Below are 6,279 nucleotides of genomic sequence, written 5' to 3' on the forward strand. Positions count from 1 at the left end.
AGGGCAGGGCGAGGATAACTGGGCAACGGGGAGGTTATCTTTAACCAAGGATTATGACATCACCTTGTAGTAAAGCTAGAGTGTGCGCGGAATGATCCGGGCCAGAGTGGTCGCCTGGCTCACTCTCATCCGGAAGGGAACTTCCCAGATTTTTCTTCCAATTTGGCAGTCTTTTTTTCCTCTGTTTCCTCACTTCTTTGCAGAGATGACATTATTTTTGCTGGGGAGCGCATAATCGTGATACACAAAGGTATTGCAGCTTGTGTGGGACTACCTGACGGGGCCAGAGAATTTTTATCAGTTTAAAATTTATTTATTAGTGTCATAAGTAGGCTTACATTAACACTGCAATGAAGTTACTGTGAAAATCCCCTAGTCGCCACACTCCAGCGCCTGTTTGGGTACACTGAGAGAGAGAGTTTAGCACGGCCAATGCATCTAACCAGCATGTCTTTCATGTCGACTGTGGGAGGAAACCGGAGCACCCGGAGGAAACCCACGTAGGCACGAGGCAACCTCTTTCATAGGGAGTCATCCTGGGTCACACTGAACACTTCAGCAGTGTGGTTAGCCTCAGGACATCCCAAAGCACATTACAGCCAATCAGGTCATCCCAAAACATATTACAGCCAATCAGGACATCCTAGAGCACACATTACAGCCAATCAGGACATCCCTGAACACACTTACAGCCAATCAGGACATCCCTGAGCACACTTACAGCCAATCAGGACATCCTAGAGCACACTTACAGCCAATCAGGACAAGTCAAAACACATTACAGCCAATCAGGGCATCCCTGAGCATATTCACAGCCAATCAGGACACCCCTGAGCACACTTACAGCCAATCAGGATATTCCTGAGCACACTTATAACCAATGAGAAACTTACTGAGGTGAAATTGCTGATATAATTGTTTGAAACCTGGCAAAAATTTGCGCACAGGAAGGTCCCAAAATCAGCAATTAACAAGCTATTTCCTTTGCAAGTGTGTTTGGTTGTAGGGTAAGTGTTAGCCCTGGACACTGGGGAGAACTCCCCTACTCTTCATTGAATAGAGGCATGAGAGCAGACAGCACCCAATGCCTCACTGAAAAGTTAACCTGGCATAAATCTATCTTGGGCAGTAACGCAGAGAATGGGCAATGGGGAATCACCTTTTACACTCCACTCATTTCCTAGGTAGAATCATAGAATCCTACAGTGTAGAGGAAGTCATTCGGCCCATGGAGCCTGTACTGACCACAATGCCATTCGGGCCCTAACCCCGTGCATTTACCCTAGCTAATCCCCCTGACACCAAAGGGCAATTTAGCATGGCCAATCCGCCCAACCCGCACTTTCTTGGCCTGTGGGAGGAAACTGGAACACCTGGAGGAAACCCAGGCAGACACGGGGAGAACGTGCAAACTCCACTCAAACAGTGACCCAAGCCGGGAATTGAACCTGGGTCCCTGGCGCTGTGAGGCAGCAGTGCCAACCACTGTGTCACCGTGCCCTTCATTAACTTTAATTGGGTGCAGAGGAGATGCTGCCAGGGATGGGATATTTAAGTTATGAAGCTAAGCTGCGTAGGCTTGGGCTGTTTTCTCTGGAACAAAGAAGACTGAAGGGCGACCTGATCGAGGTGTACAAGATGATGGAGTGGATAAGGATCAGCTGTTCCCCTTAGCTGAGGGGTCAGTTACGAGGGGACAGCAGTTCAAGGTGAGGGGCAGGAGGGTTAGGGGGGAATATGAGGAAAAATCTTTTTACCCAGAGGGTGGTGACGGTCTGGAATGCGCTGCCCGGGAGGGTGGTGGAGGCGGGATGCTTCACATCCTTTAAGAAGTAACTGGATGAGCCCTTGGCACGTCATAACATTCAGGGCTCTGGGCCAAGTGCTGATAAATGGGATTCATAGAATCCACAGAGTCCCTACATTGCAGAAGGAGGCCATTCAGCCCATCAAACCTGCCCCAACAACAATCCCACCCAGGCCCTATCTCCGTAATCCCACATCTTTATCCTGCTAATCCTCCTAATCTACACATCTTGGGACACTAAGGGGCAATTATACATTCATAGAGTCATAGAGGTTTACAGCATGCAAACAGGCCCTTCAGCCCAACTAGTTCATGCCGCCTTTTTTTTTAAACCCCTAAGCAAATACCAATTGCCCGCATTTGGCCCACATCCCTCTATACCCATCGTACCCATGTAACTATCTAAATGCTTTTTAAAAGACAAAATTGTACCCGCCTCTACTACTGCCTCAAGCAGCTTGTTCCAGACACTCACCACCCTCTGTGTGAAAAAATTGCCCCTCTGGACTCTTTTGTATCTCTCCCCTCTCACCTTAAACTTATGCCTTCTAGTTTTAGACTCCCCTATCTTTGGGAAAAGATATTGACTATCTAGCTGATCTATGCCCCTCATTATTTTATTGACCTCTATGAGCTCACCCCTCAGCCTTCTACACTCTAGTGAAGTCTATCCAATCTCTCCTTATAACTCAAACCATCAAGTCCCGGTAGCATCCTGGCAAATCTTCTCTGCATTCTTTCTAGTTTAATAATATCTTTTCTATACCAAGGTGACCAGATCTGTACATAGTACTCCAAGTCTGGCCTTACCAATGTCTTGTACAACTGCAACAAGATGTCCCAACTCCTGTATTCAATGTTTTGACCAATGAAACCAAGTATACTGAATGCCTTCTTTGTTACTCTGTCCACCTGTGACTCTATTTTCAAGGAGTTATGAACACGTACCCCTAGATCTCTTTGTTCTGTAACTCTCCCCAGTGTCCTACCATTAACTGAGTAAGTCTTGCCTTAGTTCAATCCACCAAAATGCATCACCATGCACTTACCTAAATTAAACTCCATCTGCCATTCGTCAGTCCACTGGCCCAATTGATCAAGATCCCATTACAATCCGAGATAACCTTCTTCACTGTCCACTATGCCACCAATCCTGGTGTGATCTGCAAACATGCCTCCTAAATTCTCATCCAAATCATTAATATAATTGACAAATAACATTGGACCCAGCAGTGGTCCCTGAGGCACACTGCTGGTCATGATGTGGAGATGCCGGCATTGGACTGGAGTGAACACCGTAAGAAGTCTCACAGGTTAAAGTCCAACAGGTTTATTTGGTAGTAAACACCACTAGCTTTCAGAACGCTGTTCCTTTGTCAGGTGGGTGGGGAGTTCTGATCACAAACAGGGCATATAAAGGCACACACAGTTTACAGAATACTGATTAGAATGCGAGTCTTTACAGCTAATCTGCTATTCAAGTCTTAAAAGTGCAGACAGTGTGAGTGGAGATAGCATTAAGCATAGGTTAAAGAGATGTGTATTGTCTCCAGACAGGACAGTAAGCGAGGTATTGCAAGCCCAGGCAAGTCATGGGGGCTATAATACACAGGAGGTTGATTTAACTTCCACTAGAATTAACAAGACTCCCATTTGTAATCCTGGCCTCTTGGTCACATTTTTTTTATTCACTCATGGAATATGGTCATGGCTGGGTGGCCAGCATTTATTGCCCATCTCTAATCACCCTTGTTCAGAGGGCAGTTGAGATTCAACCGCATTGCTGTGGCTCTGGAGTCACATGTAGGTCAGACCAGGTAAGGACAGCAGATTTCCTTCCCTAAAGGACATGAATGAACCAGTTGGGTTTTTCTGACAATCGACAATGGTTTCATGGCCATCAGTAGATTCTTAATTCCAGATTTTTTTTATTGAATCCAAATTCCACCATCTGCCATGGCAGGATTCGAACCTGGATCCCCAAAACATTAGCTGAGTTTCTCGATTAATAATCCAACAATAATACCACTAGGCCATTGCCTTCCCACGTATCTTTTTGTGGCTAGGTTTGTTTGATAAGTTTAAGTTTGTTTATTAGTGTCACAATTAGGCTTACATTAACACCGCAAGGAAGCTACTGTGAAAATCCCCTAGTCACCACACTCTGGCACCTGTTTGGGTACACTGAGAATTTAGCATGGCGAATGCACCCTAACCAGCACATCTTTCAGACTGTGGGAGCACCCGGAGGAAACCAGCACAGACACGGGGAGAACGTGCAGACTCCACAAAGACAATGACCTAAGCCAGGAATTGAACCCAGGTCCCTGGCACTGTGAGGCAGCAGTGCTAACCATTGTCCCACTCAGCAGGCGGAAAGAACAAAGAACAACACAGCACGAGAAACAGGCCCTTCGGCCCAACGAGCCCGCGCCGCCGTCCCATTGTCTCAGTGACCTATTCATGATTTTAGTCTACGCCTAATGTGCGAGGATCAGGGAGGTCCAATATAGGGACAATTTGTTACCCAATCAATCAGCCTAAGGGAGAGGACAAAAAAAAATTAAACATTTCAGGGGGCCGAGAATGGGTGGTGAACCTCTCATTCCCCCCCTCCCCTCCCCTCCAAGCCCGGCAGATTATTGCTGCTACTTTCCCTGCCCACAGTCTTCTCTTTAGACCAGGAGGCAAGATTTTGTTTTGATTTATTATTGTCACATGTATTGGGATAAAGGGAAAAGCATTATTTCTTGTGCACGACACAGACAAAGCATACCATTCACACAGAAGGAAAGCAGAATGTAGTCATAGCTAGGTTGGAGAGAAAGATCAACTTAATGCAAGGTAAATCCATTCAAAAGTCTGATGGCAGCAGGGAAGAAGCTGTTCTCGAATCGGTTGGTACGGGTTCTCAGATTTCAGTATCTTTTTCCCGACAGAAGAAAGTGGAAGAGAGAAGGTCCAGGGTGCATGGGGTCCTTAATTATGCTGGCTGCTTTTCCAAGGCAGCGGGAAGTGTAGACAGAGTCAATGGATGGGAGGCTAGTTTGCATGATGGATTGGGCTACATTCACAATCTTCTGTAGTTTCTTGTGGTTTTTGTCAGAACAGGAGCCATACCAAGCTGTGATACAACCAGAAAGAATGCTTTCTATGGTGCATCTATAAAAACCTGAAGCTCGACCCTTTCAATAGAATTCATAGAATTCCTACAGTACAAAAGAGGCCATTTGGCCCATCGAGTCTGCACTGACCACAGGCCCTACCCCCATATCCCTACATATTTTACCTACTAATCCCTTTAACCTATCATCTCAAGACACTAAGTGGCAATTTTAGCATGACCAATCAACCTAACCTGCACATCTTTGGACTGTGGAAGGCATCCAGAGGAAACCCACGCAGACACAGCGTGAATGTGCAAACTCCACACAGACAGTGACCCAAGCTGGGAATCGGACCCTGGTCCCTGGAGCTGTGAAGCAGCAGTGCTAACCACTGTGCTACCGTGCCGCCTTATCGATTTGATAATTCAATTATCAAATTTTCCAAACAATTTAACAGTTAAAAATCTTCTTGCAGCCTCAGTAATTTGGGAAGCTCTGTTTATTAAAAGTGAGACAGAGACAGATGGAATCCATAATTAGTGACTCTGTTTTTAGTGAATACGCAGTCCAGCAGCACCAGGGGTGGGGAGTGGATTGAGTCTCATTCTGAGCACTAATGGCCCCTGGCATTAAGCAAATGGCACCACAAAGTATCCACCCTCTGCCAACAGCCAGCCCTGCACTGATACCCAGTCATCATCCTGTGGCGATGTGGCCACATGCCACACATGGCTATATTCAGACTCAACCTCCACAGTCTAGGGTCGTTCAGCTATAAAAAGCAAACTTCGGCTGAAGCGGTGAAGTGGAATTTCTTCAGCCACAGGGTGGTGAATCTGTGGAATTCGTTACCACAGAGGGCTGTGGAGGCCGGGTCATTGAGTGCACTTAAGACACAGTTAGATAGGTTCTTAATTGGTAAGGGGGAGGGGGGGGGGGCCAAAGGTTATGGGGAAAAGGCGGGAGAATGGGGTTGAGAAACCTATCGGTCGTGACTGAACGGTGGAGCAGACTCGTTGGGCCGAGTGGCCTAATTCTGCTCCTATGTCTTATGAGTCTGCACGCTCCTCTGGAAAGCTCATGTGTGGACTTAAGCAGCTTATCCGCGAATACAGAGCTAATATTGGTGGGGAACTTGGGTTGATTGGGTGGGTGGGGAGGAAGATGGAGGTGCAAAAATCGAGCTCAACATTTGGACCTACTTGGCAGGAAGGGGAAGATCAAAGCCAGGCTGGGAAATGCACAGGATCTCAGCTCAAACCCTGGAATAATGACAAATTCCACTGACAGTCAAACCAAAGTATCCAGAAATAAAAGAGTCAGACCCCGGGTACTACAGCAGGTACACCCAGGAAAGGATCCATA

This window comes from Carcharhinus amblyrhynchos, chromosome 7 (assembly GCF_965287045.1).
Source record: "Carcharhinus amblyrhynchos chromosome 7, sCarAmb.v2.hapA, whole genome shotgun sequence".
Lineage (NCBI taxonomy): Eukaryota > Metazoa > Chordata > Chondrichthyes > Carcharhiniformes > Carcharhinidae > Carcharhinus > Carcharhinus amblyrhynchos.